We start from the raw sequence: 21,923 nt of genomic DNA on the forward strand, positions 1-21,923 counted from the left end.
AGGCAGGAAACTAGAGCAGATAATACCTGAGATCTAGTCCTGTGCTGTTCCCCCATTTCCTTTTATTTCAATAACTCCTGGTCTTACATTTGAGGTGTTGAGATAATAAACACATTCAAGGAATTCTGTTCCCTCTTAATGAGGGTCATTTAATAGCAGCAGATTAGAATATTGACAAAATATATTTGAGGTAACTTAATAGCAGCTATAGCAACTGAAATAAGAGCTGCAACATTGAGAGAGACCTCTGTCTTAATAACATTAGGGTTATGCCTGTGAAATGTGAAGGCCTGGGTAAACTGTATCAGCTTTTGAACCTTTTACTGTGAGATGATTCAGATCATGCCTTGACACATTTGAGGTATGAATTGGGATTAGGTTGCTGTATAAGAGAGGTGTGGTGATGGAGTGGTATTTTGAGGATACATGCATGTATGTATGTTTTTATTTTACTGTGTAAAGTGTTTTTTGAAGAGAAGGATGCTTTGGAATGTCTTCAGGGTCACCTTACATCTGGGCCAATAAAGTAAAGCTATAGCTAAAATTTTAGAAGCTTTTTAAGTACTAAAAACCAATGCTATGGGCTTCCCTGGTGGCGCAGTGGTTGAGAGTCTGCCTGCCGATGCAGGGGACACGGGTTAGTGCCCTGGTCCGGGAAGATCCCACATGCCGCGGAGCGGCTAGGCCCATGAGCCATGGTCGCTGAGACTGCGCGTCCAGAGCCTGTGCTCCGCAACGGGAGAGGCCACAACAGTGAGAGGCCCGCGTACCACAATGCTAATAAAATGAAATTTTTATCTTAGTATTCCACATATCAAAATAATATGTCTAAATCTTTCACCCATAGATAAAATCTTTTTAGTCAGTAAACTTTTTTGTGTGAAAATGGAATTTCATGATATAAAATATTTTATTACATGGTCTAAATCAGCTAAATTTTTCTTTTACTGTCACAATGAGGTTATGGGATATGTGGAACATGCACCTCATCTCATGGTCAATATTCATGTCTGTTGGTTTTAAACAGTATTTCAGTTTCCTTACCCTATATATCAATGTTATCTTCTTATTCATTTTTTTTTCATTGTGGAACCTGAGTTTGGCGGCAGCTGCCCTCAGAAATGTGAACCAGTGGAATCTTTCTCTATGGGTCTTGAAGAGTCATTTCTGAGAATGTGAAGACATGGAATATTTCACCTCGTTCACATTTTTGCTTTTGTTCTGACTACCCTTATTTGTCAAATGATAAATTCTTCCTATCCCTTTTGCTGTCCTAGATTAAAAGTGTATGGGTTTGGGTGGGAGGGAGGCTCAAGAGGGAGGGGATATGGGGGTATATGTATACATATACCTGATTCACTTTGCTGTACAGCAGAAGCTAACACAACATTATAAAGCAATTATATGCCAATAAAAATGTAAAAAGAAAATGTGTAGGTTTGAAGAGGATTCAGTGTTGTTAAAACTTTTTTTTTTTAAGGCAGCATGTAAGTAGCACTTCTGATACTCTTCAGCATACTAATTTAGTAGTCAGCCCAAAACAGAGATACATGAATATCTAAGGTCTTGATTAGTTAGGAAATTGTTCACTATTTGTAATTCGAGGTTTTTCGTTACTTGGAGAGGGCTTAGTTAATTGTGTGTGTTTGTTTTCTGTAGTTTGGTGTAGTCTTTATTGTGGAGGGGGAACGACTGTTACTTAGTGGCTATTTTTTGTAACTATTTTAAGATTTAATTGGTCCTTCTGTGTCCTTGGTTTGTTCTTTTGCAGAAAACAAATTTTATCAGTTTTTAAAATACTAAGTAAGTGTATGAAAATTTACAGTCTAAAGCAGTGTTCATGGGGAAATGGATGTTGTATTTTGATTTGTATTACTATCATGGACCATTGCTTAAACTAAATGTATCCACTTTTACACAGGTTTCCTTGTCTTTTCAAGATGCTTGAAAAACTGAGAGGATACGAAGATTTATCTCTGGAAAAGCAAAAACAAAAATGCAGGCACACTCAGCCAGAAATCTACGTTCTGTGAGACTCAGTAATGCAGAGATGGACAATCATACGGGGAAAAAAAAAATCCTGCTGAGGAGAGGACAATTGTCACAGAACTCAGTGTACCAAACATGAATAAAGGACACACAGGGATTTTGAAAATGCTGCACATCCCTTAATAGTCATCTACATAGGTAATACTGATGAACATTTTATATTCAGACACCAAAGTTAACTGATTTAAAAGTTGATTTACTTTTTATTAAGTTCTCTAGAGCTGCGCAACTAGTTGTTTTTAATTTGTTTTGGTTTTTAGTTTGGGGTCCCTTTATTTTCCCCAATATGATGTTCCTGCATTCATCTATTCTTAAATTGAAGACCACGTAATTTACTTCTTAAAAATTAAAGTCTTGAATGTGAAACCAAGAAATGTAATCAAGCAGTAAAACATTCTCTGAATGTAGACTGTGATCTCAAGTTCTTTGATTTTTTTTTTCCCCCAAGAGTGGAAAATAGACTTCTACATAGGAAAGCTAAAGTATGTTAATACTTTAAATTAAAGGTTTAAAATTATCAGAATGCATTCCAAAGAGTAAAAAAATCAAGTTACATAATTACATTTTAATTAATTAAATTTGGATTATCTACAGAATTGCAGTTTATTAAATATGTTGTTTCCTTTTTAAATAAAACTGCTCAACAGTTAATCAGCAATGAATCATTTTGCAGCTATGCAACTTAAAAAAAATACTAATTACCAATTTTAAGTGCTTCCAGCTACAGTAACTTTGTTTTAACGGGTATTTTTGTTCTTTTCATGTAATTATTTTATTGTGCTTTGCATCTCCATGCAGTTTTCCTACATTTGGGTAAAATATTTAGCAGGTTGTAAACTTAATAACTTATGAAAAGGGTAAAATAAAATTTTCTTGAGTGGAACTTGGAATAATTTGAGGGACATTTTTATATACTTTTAAAAATCAGAATTTAATTGGGATGCCAGATTTATAGCAATTTGCATCTTTAATTTTCCAGGTAATCTGGGGTTTAGCATTTGATAAATGATTTTTTAAAGCAAACATGAAGATTTTGTTAATTTATAATTTATTAATGTGTTATTACTGTAATTGAAAATGTTACAGAGACTTTTAAATTCAGTCTTGTTTAGAAAGAAATGTATTAAGCAAAATTATGTGAATAAATATTCCCACAAAATACATCTGAATGGTTAAAAAATACTGGAGGAGAGCTATCAGGGCTGCAACAGTGAATGTCTTTTTTTTTTTTATATCAAAAATACCAATAAATAGATTTCATGTTTTCAACATAGGGAAAATATTATCAGTGAACAATTTAAGCAGTGCACTTTACTCAGTATAATTGAGAGTTACACAGTACTGTTTGCTTATTTTAAGCTTTCTTGACTCTAACGTATTTGTTTGCTTTTCTGTTTATTGCTGCTATTCTTCTCAATTTTTTTCCTACTCTATTGCTTCTGTTTCATATATTTTAAAAGGGCACGTACAGGAGCAACTGCTGCTACCCAGAAAAATATGTATATTATAAACAATTAAGAGTTTTTCATTGCTTTCAGTGTGATTCTAAACCAGGTAATGTTTTCCCTAAAGTTTTACTGTGAAATGTCTTTTGTTATGCTGCAGTTGATAGAAGAGTCCAAAACCTCCATTGTGACAGCTGACAGCACAGTTTCATAGGTGCTTTTTTTAACCAGTTATGGAAAATATTCTTCCCTCAAAGAAAATATTCTTTCCTTAAATTTTTTCTGTTATCACGAAATCTTAATATGAATACACTTTAGTTCACATTTTCAATTTTGTAAGCTTTCTCTCCCTCTTTCTCTCTCTCACACACACAAGAAAAACCTCTTAGAATGTGAATAGTTTTTTTTCTACTGGTATATTGTTATGGTAAGAATTATTTTGTTGTCTTCCATTCTTAAAGGAAAAGATTTACTATAGCTGTGGTAGTTAACTATTGATATTCTCTTGGAAGTTGATTTTCTGATATAATTTACTCATTGACTTTTAAAGTTTATTGGCCTAAATTCCCTTTTCCTTCTTTATCCTGTACCATACTCTCACAATCGTATTCACTTAGCCTTTGTTTGTCGTAAGGTTCTGTGCTGCAGCTCCTACAGTAGAAGCTCCTGTGGTTTAAGAGAAAGTTCAGTGTTTGTCAGTGTCAAGTGCTACTTGATTACTTGTCTAGAACAGTATCTACTTAAATCTGTTTATAGTGATCCCTTTTTTGTTAAAATTTACAAAAGGTAGCCTTTTTTTTTTTTAACTTTAAATTCAGTCTCCATCAGTGACTTCCTAAAAAGAAGAATTTAGAAATTGAAATTTTTTTAAAGCCCAGATGCTCCAGTTTTTATTTAAAGTCAAAATTGCTAATCTGGAAAATATTACAAGTAATATTGTACATAATGTCACTTATAATATTTGTAAATTTATATACAGACACTGCATAGTGTAAGTAGGACATAAAATCACGTTACATGTTTAAACGTGTAGCTGAAACTACTGACAACTGAATATTATGGAGATAAAATAAAGAATGAAACCCTAGTTATCAAATTGGTTATAGTTTTCTAGAATCTTTGTAAATACTTGTTTTCAAATAAGATCACAGTTGGGTATATAGAAAGCAATGTGTTCTGAAATTTCACTTCAGTGCCGCTCTTTTCTTCATAATGGGTTTATTGCCAATTTTGACTCATCTTACGGTGATCTGGCTTTTTCCCCCCTAAATGTGTAAGAGAGTGTAAGAATGTATATGAGTACAATTATTGTCTTCTTTTGGCTCTTTCCCAGAGAAATAAACTAAGAATAGTCTTAATCTGTGTTTTTCAGATCTGGTTATAAATCAGATATAGATTGTGTTTTAAGAGCAGTGTCTGATTGAAATATAAATAATGGTTTCCATAACTCATTATTTTGTGGTAGCCAAAACAACTAAAAAAAGTCATGTTGTTAACTGGGTAGGTTTCAGTTTCTTAGTGCAAGTCTTCTATTTTTTTAAAATGTTATACAGTTATTTCAGTTTTCACCTACTAAACAGTCTACTAGAATGTAGCCCCAGAATGCCTGAGGAGCATACTTGGAATATGTATTTCAAAAAGATTCCAGTTTAAATGAGTTAATGAAAATACCAGATTTTCTTTTCAGAGCTTAGTTCGCTTGCTAAATTTGGGTTTAGTGAAGTTTAAGAGCAATTGTTTAACATATTATAGCAAGTCACAGGGATATTCCTTTAAATGCAAAAAGACTGTAAATTTAATGTAAATATTACCTAATTTTATTTACTAAAAGAGAGTTAAAGAAGGGAAATTTTCTAACAATAAACTACATTTGAACAAAGCATGAAACTCTTTTTTAAAATTAAAGAATAATTGAACTTACCATCTGATTGACATCCACATTATATGTTGATATTAATATCCAGTCCTTATGTTTTCAAAGAGAAAGTTTCCATATAAATCAGATTATTAGGAATTTTATAAAACTACATAGAGGTAAATATTGCTTTAAATATGAGAACAGTTTGTTAGTTGCAGGAAGTTTTCTAATTCATTTGGGCCATTTTCTTGCATTTTGATTTATCCTGAGGTAAACTCAGAACATATTGACAGTGAGTGGTTAAATGTGAAGTGTCCCTTGTTCTTTCTTAGATATTTTCTAAGGTAAAAAATATTCTAGCATGCCAATATTTTGTCTTTGGCCCATTCCCCTTTGTTTCTGAAGTATGTAGCTTCTGATCTTTTTCTTTGCTACAACATACTGTGAGGAACATTATGGTAGTTACATTATCTGTGTTATTGTCCACTTTCCTTCTCTACCCAGATCTTTTCATTCTGAAACTAAATTGATACTTGTTTTCTTTACAGGAAATTGCTACTTGGTATGCTCCTAGTAGTGATCCTTATTCAGGAACAGCTGGTAAAATTTTTTTGGTAATAACTTACCCAGACAATACTTCGAATACCGTATTCTGTGAATGCTGTGCTTAAGCTAAGAAACTGGATGTTCTTTTCAAATCACAGAATTCCTGTATTATATGAATGGGAAATACCTTGTCTTTTAAGTTATCTGATTCTCTATGGGAAGTAAAAGGCATCAATGAAAACTAGATACGTTAATGTTGAGTTTTATTGAAAATGCAACATTACTATACTTAGAGGAGTTGGCATATTTTCAGATATTTAAGCCATCATTAATTTTAGACCAATAGCTAATAATAAGATAGATTGTTGGTTGCTTGTTTATAGAGAGGCAAGGAGTGGCATGGCATAAACTCACATCCCAGAAATAAATGAAATTTTAGAAAGTGATATTATAGTATCTGTTAACCAGCCTTGTGCTTCTTAACTCTGCCCTGGACTGTGAGGCACCTTTCAGGACCCCGAGTCTTAGAATCAGAAGTGATTAATTTCTTCTATTACTAAATTCTCATGGCTTCCTTTTTGATTTGGTATGCTGAGATTGATAAATACTGATGATTTATATTTATAAACTTAGAGTTCTATCAGAATCCTGTTACCAGTGAATCTGGTGCCAGCATCTTGAAAAGCTTTCATTATTAGTCAGAAGCATTTTGAGCATCTGTGTGCGTGTAATACAGTTAGCAGACCCTATAGAGAGATACAAAAGAGATTTTGGAACTGGATGATGATATTGATCTGTATTATAGCAGTCCCTTACATTTTATTGCTTTCCAATGACTATATGAGTCTCCTTATTTGAAAATCATGATAATGATAGATATTTACCTCTACTGCTCTGTTCATGGTTTCCTCAACTCTTCTGTAATACTTTATAATTTCCTCTATTAGAAAATACTTTCCTGTTAAATAAGGTATCAAAAGCATCAATCACAAGAAATATAGAAAATGTGTTAGGAACAACTTGTATTAGTATGTTCTAAACTAAAATGGAACAATTCATTATTGATATTTTAATAAATAAAACTTCAAAATGATCTTGCCAAATTATCCCATTATTTAGAAGTAGAAAATAAGAGAAGAATGTTTTCAAGGAAGTTTATCATATCCACCCTTATGTCTAGAAGTTGACAGTGCATTACAGTAAAACAGAATTACCTGAGTGCTGAAAGGTTACCATGAATTAACTGATGTCACAGTTTATTTTTGTATACAGAAAAAATTGATTTTTTTCAGTTTAACCCATTACCACAAAAATTGGATCTAAAAATATTAGTTGAAATTCTGCAATACCTTAATAAACGACTGTTTGTAGTGGTAATGGACAAAGAGGCCTTTTTACCATAACCATTAGGAAAGATGTACTCTGAAATTTCTAATGTAAAACCTATTTTGTAAATTTGTAATTGAAATATTACTGGAGAGCTATTAAGTTTTGGGGAGGGATGGTCTGTCAGTGCACAATCATAACTTTTAAATTTTAGATTGTATTTTAGTAACATTCCATTATGTTTTTAAAGGGAGAGTTATTAGTCTTTTGAAGCACAATTTTCATGATGGAAGAGGTATTGAATTTTGTAGCATAATGGTTAACCACATGAGTTCTGGAGCCAGACTGCCTAGTTTTGCCATCTCCTTGACATTGGACGAGATACTACTCTGTGCCTCGCTTTCGCCTATAAAAAGAGGTAATACTTCTGCCTACCTCAGGGTTGTTGTGAGCATTAAATGGTAAAGTACATGTATGCACCAGGCACAGAGTAAGCACTTAATAATGTTAGTAGTTTTTATAAACAATAAATATATTTGTGCCCATCTGTGAATAAATTTTGTTATTCTCTTCATTCATGATGTGTAGGAGTAATTCATAAACCTTAACTGATATGTTGAAGAAACCTAAGTATTCCAGAGGACAGTGCAGATTCTGGTCTTGCTCTTGCTGAAATCTAGAGATTTATTATTTCAGCAATTATATATTAAGCACTGCTTGGTTCTGGGCTGTTAGGGAGCCAAGAATACAGAAATCAAGGAAAACTGACCTCTAGGAATTTAATCTTTAGTGGGTGATGCAAATAAGGAGTAATAAATGTCGTGATAGCCATTAGTACACACAAAGGCTGTTGTGGAGGTAATGAGAAGGGTCATTAAACTCAGACTAGGGAAGAGAATGACTAAGCCTTTAAGAAGAAATAATCATAGCTCTAGGGATATGGATAAAAGGTCATGTGGAGCAGGAGACTGGGAATGGGATTCCCAGGCAGAAAGCTTAGCACATACAAGCATGGCACTCTTGGAGGGTTGCTATGTCTAGAGAGGTAAGCAGGTGACAAATCATGAAGAGATGTATGTGCCAAACTATGATTGAAGGATTTTAAGCAGGAAAAAGACAATCAGATTTACCCTTCAGGTTAGAGACGAATGGGACTAGAGGCAGAGAGACCTGTAGAAAATTTATAGTAATTCAGGCAAGATGATGAGGGGCAAAACTAAAGCAATGACAATAGGGAAAGCAAAGATGGAAGAACTTAACTCGCCTTGGTAGTCATTTAGATGTAAGGGATGACAGATAAGACCAAGACAACTCCCAGCTGTACTTTTTCCACATCTTGAAGGGTGGAATCTTTTTTTTTTTAATTATTTTATTTATTTATTTTTTGGGGGGGCTGTGTTGGGTCTTCATTGCTGCATGCGGGCTTTCTCTAGTTGGGGTGAGTAGGGGCTACTCTTAGTTGCGGTGCGCGGGCTTCTCATTGTGGTGGTTTCTCTTGTTGCGGAGCATGGGCTCCAGAGCGCAGGCTCAGTAGTTGTGGCTCACGGGCTTAGTTGCTGCTCTGTGGCATGTGGGATCTTCCCGGACCAGGGCTCGAACCCGTGTCCCCTGCATTGGCAGGCGGATTCTTAACCACTGCGCCACTAGAGGAAGTCCCTGAAGGGTGGAACTTAAGGACAGAATGTCTCTCCCAGGGAAAAGCCAATTATGCCAGAAGTATCTGCTGGAGAGCTAGAGATAAAGAACAACAATTCTAACATGAAAGATCTTAAATGGGAGGCAGAGCTTTGAGAGAGAAGCCAGACAGGATTTGCTTGCTCTGTGTGTGTGTGTGTGTGTGTTAGAGTTCAAGGGGTGTCTAGACAGAAATGTGGCCAACACTGTTAGAAGTGCGTGGTAAGTGGGCTACACTGAACTAGTTTAACGACATCTGGGTTGGATGACTTGGACTCCTCCACCACTAATCTCTCCCTTAACCTCAGATACCTGTTGGAGTAGGGCCATTTCACTAAGTAGTTTTGCTTAGTGAAATGCCAAGATGTACTCTGAAGCATTCTTTTTTTTTTTTTCTGAAGCATTCTTGAGGTTTTCTCTTTGATTCATTTGTCCCATACCCTGTGCATTGTACCAGTCTTCCACTACTCTTGGAAGCAGAGTCTTTTTAGTAATAGACAGGAAGGATGAATCCTGCTTTCCTGATGGATATTGCTGTTGGGATGAGAGGGTTAGGCTATGCAAGAGGAGGGCCAGAAGAGGTTTATTAGTTCCTGAAGTACCTTGGGATATCCTTGTATTAGATTAGGTCAAGGAGTCAAGCCCCGCCCCCCCATTCACTAATCTAATACGGCGTATCCATGGGAACTTTCACAAAATCTCCAAATTGTTTCAAAGGTGCTCCTGAAGATAACTTGGAACTTCCTAGACCAGGAGTGTTTCTACAAGGAAAGCCTGTGAGAATAATAGAAGCTTAACACCTGAAAGGGAATTGTTCTAAAATGTCAAAAATGCTTATATTCATAAATATTGCCACATGATTTAAAATTTGGTTTCCCACATAGAGTGAAAACAGTTTTTCTGCAGTAAGTACCTTAATGACAGAGTTGTTATACATACAGTGCCTTATTTCTGTGGTTCTTTCCTGTAAACTCATGAATTCCGTGTTCACTATTTTATGAGATTTCTAAAAGTACCTGACCAAAAAATATCTTTCCAACAAAATCAGTTTGAGATTTAAATGCTTTTGGATTGTCTTGATCATTTAGTAGCTGGATAACTGAAAGCAAACTGTACAGTATTAGCAATGTAAATTTGTATTTGGGGAAAATATCAAGTTACTGTATGTCATGAGCCTTTCAGAGTAACTCGTTAATATTTGAAATGTTATTAAATCTGTAAATGTTAAGGATATTCATGTCCAGGTATTCAGAGGATAGCCGTCAAGGAAGTCGAACGGTATATGGTTCAACCATTGCTGGAACTCAAACATTGCAAAGGCTATAAAGGCCTTCCTGAGGTATTTCAGTATCCAAACTATTATCATTTTAGTATATAATCAGTTTAAAAACTACCAATGAAGTATTTTACATTCTTTTTGTTTTTCAGTCTTTGAAATCTGATATAAATTTTATATTTATAGCACATCTGTATTCAGAACTAGCCATATTTTAAGTGCTCGAGAGCCATATGAGACCAGTGGCTACCGTGTTGGACGCACAGGTCTAGATGACTGGGAGGTTGTTTTTCGACTCTGTCCTTAACCTGAATATTTTTGAAAGCCTTGTAATTCCAACTTTGTGAAGACCTGAGTTTCTCAAAGTTAATGTAGCTACAACACATGAGCAGAGCTGGTCCTATGTTGTTACTAAATTGAGGTAGAGTTGCCAGATTTTTTTCAGTGAAGAGGGCTGGAAATATTTTGAAAAGGTCGATGGTCTAATGAATCCTCTTTGTGTGCTCTCATAGATGTCACTGGCTTTTGTCATCATCAGTTTTCTTGGTGAGCACACACAGGCTCTGAATAACTGGTCAGTTTGATAGTTAGGAATTAGCGTATGAAGTTTTAGCCAAATGACCAGTAGGAATTGTGAGCAGTGCTGATGATAGCACTAGTCTAAGTTGTCCCCTGTGTTGAGCTCTGTGGGGGCAGTTTCATGAGTTTCAGGCCTTCTAGCCAGTAGTTGACTTTTTTACCACATCCATGCTTAAACTTCTAAACTTGTTCACCTGACCCTCATTCACAAAACTGAGACTCTTCAAAATCCAGCTTGAGAGTCACCAATAGTCAGTTGTAAGCTCTCTTCAGTAAGATGTTCTCTAGTTTGTGTGGGATTCTGTGCTCAAGTGTGCTGTTGAAAGGAGTCGGGGTGGGATTGCCAGGGAGTTTGTCTGCAAGAATGGACTACACCGAGGGAAGACAGATATTATACTCTTCTGCTTTGGGATCCTCATAAGCCAGTGATTCTCAGCACTTGGCTAAACATTAGATCAACTCAGAAGGTAGGAAGGGAAGGCAGAGGCAGCTTTTTAAAGATATTAAAAATCCCACCCCAGAGATTCTTGAGTTGATTGTTCTGGTGTGATCCTGTTGTGTAGCCAGTGTACAGCCTTTATCTAGGGCTTCCTCACACCCCCAAAATAGGGTGTCAGCTGTTGAGGAGGAGAGTGCCAGACATGTTTCAGACCTCTGCAACTAGCTTCATCCCCTTCAATTCTCTTTCCTGCTTGATGGAACTCTTGGATCTTTTGAATGAGAAAACTGCTCCTGTATTGTTATGCATTCTTCCCAGCTCTGTGGTTCGTAGAATAAACTACTTTATCCAGCCAGGCTTACATCCTTGATTTGCACAGCAAAGTTTATAGATTCTTAAAAGCCCTTTCTGCCTCCAGAACACGGCTCTGATAAATCAAAAGCCCTTTGGCTTTCAGGCTCCCGTCTCTTCCTTTGGCTTTCAAAAACTCAGCTTTGACACTTGAAATTGAAATTGTCTTTGTTTTAATCCATATTGTCTCTCCCTCCTGAAGCAGCAGCTGCCAGTGAGTCACTGAGTAAGCTGCCATAGCAACCAGGAATGCAAGGAATGAAAAATGTAGCAGTTAATAATTCAAAGATGGTGTTTTATTACACTCACATCAATCACTAGAAAGCACTGTGGTAACTGTGTGGGCATGTGAGTAGCTATAGTCTCGTATAGTTTTCATTCTTAATGTTGGTAATCTTCAGAAGTCTTTCTCACCATGAAGAATGTGTGGGAGTTACTTGAACTAGAATGCAGGGTAAACTGAAGTGGTTCATTCATTTAGCACATATTGATTGAACATTTGAGAGATGGAAGATACTGTGTGAGACACTGTGTGAACACTGATAAGGAAAAAAGATAGATCCTGCCTTTACGGAGCTTATGGTTCAGTATTCCTGTAGCAGAGGTTGGTAATCAGCTATGGCACAGCAGATGCATAAGTAACATGGATGCATGAAATCTAGCTCTTTTTCTTTCTTTCCAGTTTTATCGAGCACGTGTAAGTTTAAGGTGTACAGCGTAATGATTTGACTTACATATATCATGAAATGATTACCACAATAAGCTTATTAAACATACATCATCTCATGTAGATACAGAATAAAAGAAAAAAATTTTGTGCTGAAAACTCTTAGGATTTACTGACTTAACTTTCATATATAATACATCAGTATTAATTATATTTATCATGTTGAATATTACATCCCTAATAATTATTTATCTTATAACTGAAAGTTTGTGCCTTTTGACCACCTTCTAGCCTGGTTCTTAAATAAGCATTTGTGTCAGATCTTTCAAGGCCTAAGATTATTAAAGTCATCAGAAAATATTTGTGCATCTGGTAACAGTTGTGTACCCTGTGCCAAACCTGGGTATGTGTCAGTACTGCTAAAACAAAGGTGAAAACAGATGAAAGTGCTCCAAACACTAGGATTACAGTAAAGACAAGCAGACAGATTTGTTAACTCCTTTCCATTTTTAGAGGCCTGTTTCCTCAATGAGAACAGTGTTATATTTCTAATCAAATTTTTTTCTTCTCAGCATATTAAAAGCAACTAATACTTTATAATTTACATAGGGCAATAACATCCATTGTAAGTATACAATCTGATGAGTTTGGACACACACATACACTTTTGAAACTGTCACTACAACCAAGATGAGTACATTTCCATCCCCCCTCAAAAGTTACCTCAAGCCCCTTTGCAGTCAGTTTCCACCCATCCACCCTCAGGCCTGGACAGCCGTTGATCTGCTTTGTGCCACTATAGATTAGACGAAAACGTTCAGTGTGTACTTTGTGTCCGGCCTGTTTGGCTCAGCATATTTGTGAGAGGCAGCAGTGTTGTTGCTTGAATCAGTTCTTTTTTATTGCTGAGTAGTAGTATATGAATGTGAGTATCATATAGTATGTTATCCATTCTCCTGTTGGTGGACACCTGAGCTATTTCTAGTTTGGGGCTATTATGAATAAAGTGGCTATGAACATTTATATATAAATCTTTATGTGAACATGTGATTTAATTTCTCTTTAATAAATACCTATGAGTGGAATGACTGAATTGTATGGTAAATATTTGTTTAACTTTATAAGATACCACCAGACTGTTTCCAGAGTTGGCTGTACCATTTTACATTTACATTTTACATTTACATTTACATTTTACCTTTCCACCAGCATGAGGATTTTGCCACATCACTGTCTTTTCAATTTTGATCATTCTAGTGGGTATGTTGTGGTATCTTCTGGTTCAGTTTGAATTGACCTAACCACTAATAACGTTAAGCATCTTTTTATGTGCTCATTTGCCACTCATATTTTTTTAGTGAAAGGTCTGTTCAAATATTTATCCTATTACTTTTAACAGTTTTGTTGAGGTATAATTTACATAACCATAAAATCCAACCATTTAAAGTGCACAATTCCATGGCTTTTAGTATATTTACAAAGTTGTGCAATCCTCAACGTGTCTAATTCTATAATATTTTTATCACCATAAAGAAACTTTATACCCATTAACAATCACTCCTCATTTCCCCCTTCTCAGCACTTAGGCAACCACTAGTCTATATTTTGTCTCCATAATTTCCCTTTTCTGGATATTTCATATAAAGAGAATAATACAAAATATGGTCTTTTGCATCTAGCTTCTTTCACCTAATGTGTTTCTGAGGTTCACACATGTTTAGCATGTATTATTCTTTACCTAGTTTTGCTGAGTAGTATTCTGTTGTACGTATTGATATATACCACATTTGTTCATTTACTGATGGATAAAATTTGGATTGTTCCCACTTTTTTGTTATGAATAATGCTGTTAGAAACATTCGCCTTCAAGTCTTTGTGTGGATATATATTTTTCATTTGTCTTAGGTAAGTACCTAGAAGTAGAATTGTTGGGCTATATGCATGCAGTTGTCATCCCATCCCAGCCTGAGGTTATGTTGGAGGCTCACTGTTATTCGCATATCACTATGTTAAGTTTCTGCTGTTCTGTTCACCTGTTGCTTGGCACAAGTAGTGTCTCATCCTCAGGCTAGCTGTAATGTTTGGCCTTCTCTGGTTGCCCCCAAGATGATACTTTTTCCAACAATACCCCTGAGCATGAGTTTTCTTACATTTTGCTCCAAATCAGTCTAACCCCTCCAGCAGGAAGGCTGCAGATACAGCCTGCCCACTCTGGTCGAATTACAGTGCCACCAACTTGGGAGATTTCTGGGGAGAGGTGGAGCTGCTCCAGGCTGAAGTGCTGGGCTCCCACTGATTTTGCCAAGATTCAGTAGGTTTTCTTAAGTAAATGTTGCCTGTTTGTTGCATGCCTTTGGTCAGTTTCCAGTTTTGAAATGATAGTTTTGATAGTTTTGTCAAATTTTGTCATTATTTTGTGGGGATGAAATTTGCCATACTTCTTACCCAGTTATTCCTAAAGTCTCACAGGGCTGCTTATTTTTAAATTGGGTTGTGCATCATTTCATTATTGAGTTGCAAGAGTTCTTTGTATGTTCTGCACGCAAATCTGTAATCAGATATATGATTTGCAAATACTTTCAGTCTATGGCTTGCCTTTTCATTTTCTTAACAGTGTCTTTGAAAGAGCAAAAGTTTTCGATTTTGATGAAGTTCAATTTCCTTATTTTTTTCCTGTTTATGCTTTTTGTGTCCTAAGAAATCCTTGCTTAATACAGAGATCTTTCTCCATAGCTCTTACATTTAGATCTGTGATACAATTCGAGATAATTGTTGTATATGGTGTGAAGGTAAGTATTGAGGTTTATGTTTCTCCATATGACTCTCCAGCTTATTTAGATCATTTGTTGAAATGATTCTCTTTTCCCTGTTGAATTAATTCGGCATTTTGTTGAAATTAACTTGGCATTTTGTTGAAAATCAAATGATATGTGTGGATCTGTTTCTGGGATCTGTTCTGTTCCATTGAACTATATGTCTTATGCCAATGTCACATTGTCTTGATTATTGTAGATTTATAGTCTTAAATCATTGCTTTCAGTTTTTGTTTTTTGTTTTGTTTTGTTTTGTTTTGCGGTACGCGGGCCTCTCACTGCCGTGGCCTCCCCCGCCGCGGAGCACAGGCTCCGGATGCGCAGGCCCAGCGGCCATGGCCCACGAGCCCAGCTGCTCCGCGGCATGCGGGATCCCCCCGGGCCGGGTCACGAACCCGCGTCCCCTGCATCTGCAGGCGGACCCCCAACCACTGCACCACCAGGGAAGCCCTACCTTCAGTTTTGAAAAAAAAATTCGCTGGGCATAGAATTCTACATTGTAATTTTTTTTTCCTTCAGTACTTTAAAGATACTGCTTCATCATCTTCTCTCTTACATAGCTTCAGGCAAGAAGTTTGCCATCGTTCTTTTTTTAAAATTTTTAATTGAGACATAATTTGTATACCATAAAATTCACCATTTTGAAGGGTACTATTCAGTGTTTTTGGTTTATTCACAAGGTTATGCAACCACCACGACTGTCTAATTCCAAAACATTTACACTACTCCAAAAGGAAACCCCATGCCCATTAGTAGTCCCACCCCATTTTCCCCTTCCCCCTTGCCCCTGGTAACTGCTAAACTACTTTCTCTCTCTATGCATCTTCCTATTCTGGACATTTCATCAAATGGAATCATAGAATATGTGTTCTTTGGTATTTCGTTTCTTTCACTTAGCATGATGTTCTCAAGGTTTATCCATGCTGTAACACATAGTAGTACTTCATTTCTTTTTATGGTTGAATAATATTCCATTGTATGGATATACCACAGTTTTTGATGGACATTGGGTTGTTTCCATTTTTTACTATCTTAAATAGTATTACTGCGATCATTTGTGTACAAGTCTTTTTGTAAAAGTATGTTTTCAATTACCTTTGGTATGTACCTAGTAGTAGAATTGCTGGGTCATATATATGGCAACTCTGTGATTAACTTTCTGTAAACTACCAAACTTTCTCCAAAATGGCTGCATCAATTTACATTCCCACCAGCAATGCATAAAGGTTCCGATTTCTCCACATCCTCACCAACACATGTTGTTCATCTTTTTTAATATAGCCATCCTAGTGACTTCGTGAGGTGGTATTTCATTGTGGCTTTGATTTGCATTTCCATGACTATGTTCAGCATCTTTTCATGTGCTTATTGGCCATTTGTATATCTTTGGAGAAATGTCTTCAGATCCTTTCCCTGTCTTTAAATTATTTGTCTTTTTATTGTTGAGTTTCAAGAATTCTTTTTAATATGTTCTGGATTCTTAGACCCTTATCAGATATATGATTTGCAAATATTTAAATATTTTCTGGGTTGTCTTCTCACATTTTTGATAAAGTGACTTTTGTAACACAAAAGATTTTAATTTTGATGAAGTACAGTTTTGTCTATTTTTTTCCTTGGCTTCTTGTGTTTAGGTGTCATCTGTGACACCATTGCCTAATCCAAAGTTAGAAAGATTTACACCTATGTTTTCTTCTAAGAATTTTATAATTTAAGCCCTTACATTTAGGTAAGGTCTTTGATCCATTTGGAGTTAATTTTTATGTATAGTATGAGGTATTGGGGTCCAAGTTCATTCTTTTGCGTGTAAGCATCCAGTTCCAGCACTATTTATTGAAAAGACTATTCTTTCCCCCATATTCCTTTTTTGAAAGTCAGTTGACTATAAATGTATGGATTAATTTCTCAACTCAGTTTTATTCCATTGATCTATGTCTGTCCTTTTGCCAGTATCACACAGTCCTGATCACTATATGTTTGTAATATGTTTTGAAGCTGGGAAGTGTACTTGGCTTAGAAATGTAGGAAGTTTCCCATGGCAGTTGACCTAAAGATAAGGTGATACCAGTTTGTAAGTATTAGCATAGCTTTACATTTTTGTACACAGTAAATGATGATGTAATCCAAATGGTAGGAAGATCCTTGATTGGGCACTCTTCCACTATTAGAGTTGACGAATTTTTGCTTGATAGTATTTTCATAAATACAATACTGTACTTACCTTTTCTAGCAAGGTGAGACCTCAAACCATGTTGATGGTTGCTGGTATTTGATTTCTTAGCTGACAGTCAAGTCAGGACAGCTTTTTAAAAACTCTTCCTTTGAAGATATCCCACGCTCTTGAATTAGAAGAATTAATATTTTTAAAATGGTCCTACTACCCAAAGCAGTCTGCAGATTTAATGTGATCCCTATCAAATTACCCATGTCATTTTTCACAGAACTAGAACAGATAATCCTGAAATTCATGCGGAGTCATAAAAGACCCAGAATTGCCAAAGGAATCCTGAGGAAAAAGAACAAAGGTGGAGGCATAACCCTCCAGACTTAAGCTGAATACTACACAGCTGAAGTAATCAAAACAGCATGGTATTGGCACAAAAACAGACATATGGATCAATGGAACAGAATAGAGAGCCTCAAACCCACACACCTAAGGTCAATTAATTTTCGACAGAGGAGGCAAGAATATACAATGGAGAAAAGACAGTCTCTTCAGCAAGTGGTGTTGGGAAAGCTGGACAGCCGCATGTAAATCAATGAAGTTAGATGTCTCCCTCATACCCTACACAAAAATAAACTCAAAATGGCTTAAAGACTTGAATAGAAGACATAATGCCATAACACTCCTAGAAGAGAACATAGGCAAAACATTCTCTGACATAAATTGTAGCAGTGTTTTAAGTCAGTCTCCCAAGGCAATAGAAATAAAAGCAAAAATGAACAAATGGGACCTAATCAAACTTACAGGCTTCCTTTGCACAGCAAAAGAAACCATAAAACGAAAAGGCAACCTACAGACTGGGAGAAAATATTTGCAAATGATGCAACTGACAAGGGCTTAATTCCCCAAATAAAAAAACAGCTCATACAGTCCAATAACCAAACAAAAAACCAACACAGTCCCATCAAAAAATGGGCAGAAGACCTAAATAGACATTCCTCCAAAGAAGACATACAAATGGCCAATAGGCACATGAAAAGATGTTCAACTTCCCTAATTAGGACAGAAATGCAAATCCAAACTACAGTGAGGTATCACCTCACACCAGTCAGAATAGCCATCATTAAAAAGTCTATAAATAACAAATGCTGGAGAGGGTGTGGAGGAAAGGTGACCCTCCTACACTGTTGGTGGGAATGTAAATTCGTACAGCCACTATGGAAGACAGTTTTATATATTTACATAAACTGAATCACTTTGCTGTGCACCAGAAACTAACACAATATTGTAAATTAACTATACTTCAATCTAAAAATACCTGGTGGAATAAAAAAATAAAATCTATCTTTGAGACAATTGCAAAAGTAAATATGTAAGTACTTAAGTAATACTACCTCAGATCTTACAGTATAAACCACTGTTAATATTTGGTGAATATATCACTTATCAACCTGTGCAAACATAATTTTACATAAATAGTGTCATACCATACATGTTGTCTTTCAGTCTGCACATTCAACAAATATATCATAGATATCTTTGTCGTTAAATACAGATGTATTTCATAGTTTTGATGATAGCATTATACCACTGTTGAAGTAACTATAATTTCATTAATACTCTTATTGTTGAAATTTCAAGTATTTTTGTTTTTTGGTTTTTTTTAACATCTTTATTGGGGTATAATTGCTTTACAATGGTGTGTTAGTTTCTGCTTTATAACAAAGTGAATCCGTTATACATTTACATATGTTCCCATATGTCTTCCCTCTTGTGTCTCCCTCCCTCCCTCCCACCCTCCCTATCCCACCCCTCCAGGCTGTCACAAAGCACCGAGCCAATATCCCTGTGCCATGCGGCTGCTTCCCACTAGCTATCTACCTTACTACATTTGTTAGTGTGTATATGTCCATGACTCTCTCTCGCCCTGTCACAGCTCACCCTTCCCCCTCCCCATATCCTCAAGTCCGTTCTCCAGTAGGTCTGCGTCTTTATTCCTGTCTTACCCCTAGGTTCTTCATGACATTTTTTTTTCTTAAATTCCATATATATGTGTTAGCATATGGTATTTGTCCTTTTCTTTCTGACTTACTTCACTCTGTATGACAGACTCTAGGTCTATCCATCTCATTACAAACAGCTCAATTTCGTTTCCTTTTATGGCTGAGTAATATTCCATTGTATATATGTGCCACATCTTCATTATCCATTCATCCGATGATGGGCACTTAGGTTGTTTCCATCTCTGGGCTATTGTAAATAGAGCTGCAATGAACATTTTGGTACGTGACTCTTTTTGAATTATGGTTTTCTCAGGGTATATGCCCAGGAGTGGGATTGCTGGGTCATATGGTAGTTCTATTTGTAGCTTTTTAAGGAACCTCCATACTTTTCTCCGTAGTGGCTGTAGCAATTCACATTCCCACCAGCAGTGCAAGAGGGTTCCCTTTTCTCCACACCCTCTCCAGCATTTATTGTTTCTTTTTTTGATGATGGCCATTCTGACTGGTGTGAGATGATATCTCATTGTAGTTTTGATTTGCATTTCCCTAATGATTAATGATGTTGAGCATTCTTTCATGTGTTTGTTGGCAGTCTGTATATCTTCTTTGGAGAAATGTCTGTTTAGGTCTTCTGCCCATTTTTGGATTGGGTTGTTTGTTTTTTTGTTATTGAGCTGCATGAGCTGCTTGTAAATTTTGGAGATTAATCCTTTGTCGGTTGCTTCATTTGCAAATATTTTCTCCCATTCTGAGGGTTGTCTTTTGGTCTTGTTTATGGTTTCCTTTGCTGTGCAAAAGCTTTGAAGTTTCATTAGGTCCCATTTGTTTATTTTTATTTCCATTACTCTAGTAGGTGGGTCAGAAAGGATCTTGCTGTGATTTCTGTAATTGAGTGTTCTGCCTATGTTTTCCTCTAAGAGTTTGATAGTTTCTGGCCTTACATTTAGGTCTTTAATCCATTTTGAGCTTATTTTTGTGTATGGTGTTAGGGAGTGATCTAATCTCATACTTTTACATGTACCTGTCCAGTTTTCCCAGCACCATTTATTGAAGAGGCTGTCCTTTCTCCACTGTACATTCCTGCCACCTTTATCAAAGATAAGGTGTCCATATGTGCGTGGGTTTATCTCTGGGCTTTCTATCCTGTTCCATTGATCTATCTTTCTGTTTTTGTGCCAGTACCATACTGTCTTGATTACTGTAGCTTTGTAGTATAGTCTGAAGTCAGGGAGCCTGATTCCTCCAGCTCCTTTTTTCGTTCTCAAGATTGCTTTGGCTATTCGGGGTCTTTTGTGTTTCCATACAAACTGTGAAATTTTTTGTTCTAGTTCTGTGAAAAATACCAGTGGTAGTTTGATAGGGATTGCATTGAATCTATAGATTGCTTTGGGTAGTGGAGTCATTTTCACAATGTTGATTCTTCCAATCCAAGAACATGGTATATCTCTCCATCTATTTGTATCATCTTTAATTTCTTTCATCAGTGTCTTATAATTTTCTGCATACAGGTCTTTTGTCTCCTTAGGTAGGTTTATTCCTAGATATTTTATTCTTTTTGTTGCAATGGTAAATGGAAGTGTTTTCTTGATTTCACTTTCAGATTTTTCATCATTAGTATATAGGAATGCCAGAGATTTCTGTGCATTAATTTTGTATCCTGCTACTTTACCAAATTCATTGATTAGCTCTAGTAGTTTTCTGGTAGCATCTTTAGGATTCTCTATGTATAGTATCATGTCATCTGCAAACAGTGACAGCTTTACTTCTTCTTTTCCGATTTGGATTCCTTTTATTTCCTTTTCTTCTCTGATTGCTGTGGCTAAAACTTCCGAAACTGTGTTGAATAAGAGTGGTGAGAGTGGGCAACCTTGTCTTGTTCCTGATCTTAGTGGAAATGCTTTCAGTTTTTCACCATTGAGGATGATGTTGGCTGTGGGCTTGTCATATATGGCCTTTATTATGTTGAGGAAAGTTCCCTCTTTGCCTACTTTCTGCAGGGTTTTTATCATAAACGGGTGTTGAATTTTGTCAAAAGCTTTCTCTGTATCTATTGAGATGATCATATGGTTTTTCTCCTTCAATTTGTTAATATGGTTTATCACATTGATAGATTTGCGTATATTGAAGAATCCTTGCATTCCTGGAATAAACCCCAGTTGATCGTGGTGTATGATCCTTTTAACGTGCTGTTGGATTCTGTTTGCTAGTATTTTGTTGAGGATTTTTGCATGTATGTTCATCCGTGATATTGGCCTGTAGTTTTCTTTCTTTGTGACATCCTTATCTGGTTTTGGTATCAAGGTGATGGTGGCCTCGTAGAAGGAGTTTGGGAGTGTTCCTCCCTCTGCTATATTTCGGAAGAGTTTGAGAAGGATAGGTGTTATTTCTTCTCTAAATGTTTGATAGAATTCGCCTGTGAAGCCATCTGGTCCTGGGCTTTTGTTTGTTGGAAGATTTTTAATCACAGTTTCAATTTCAGTGCTTGTGATTGGTCTGTTCATCTTTTCTATTTCTTCCTGATTCAGTCTTGGCAGGTTGTGCATTTCTAAGAATTTGTCCATTTCTTCCAGATTGTCCATTTTATTGGCACAGAGTTGCTTGTAGTAATCTCTCATGATCTTTTTTATTTCTGCAGGGTCAGTTGTTATTTCTCCTTTTTCATTTCTAAATCTATTGATTTGCGTCTTCTCCCTTTTTTTCTTGATGAGTCTGGCTAATGGTTTATCTATTTTG

At 36.1% G+C, this 21,923-nt stretch overlaps 1 protein-coding gene across 1 annotated transcript in view; it reads left to right on the top strand.

The window, feature by feature from the left end:
* ZNRF2 (zinc and ring finger 2) overlaps nt 1-2,034 on the top strand; it is a 97,485-nt gene extending 95,451 nt beyond the window's left edge. The window contains exon 5 of the mRNA XM_082847007.1: nt 1,922-2,034. The gene's annotated coding sequence lies outside the window, so the exon portion shown is untranslated. The remainder of the gene's footprint in view (nt 1-1,921) is intronic.
* Nucleotides 2,035-21,923: the final 19,889 nt, after the last annotated feature.

This window comes from Leucopleurus acutus (assembly GCF_964270905.1).
Source record: "Leucopleurus acutus genome assembly, chromosome: 9".
NCBI lineage: Eukaryota > Metazoa > Chordata > Mammalia > Artiodactyla > Delphinidae > Leucopleurus > Leucopleurus acutus.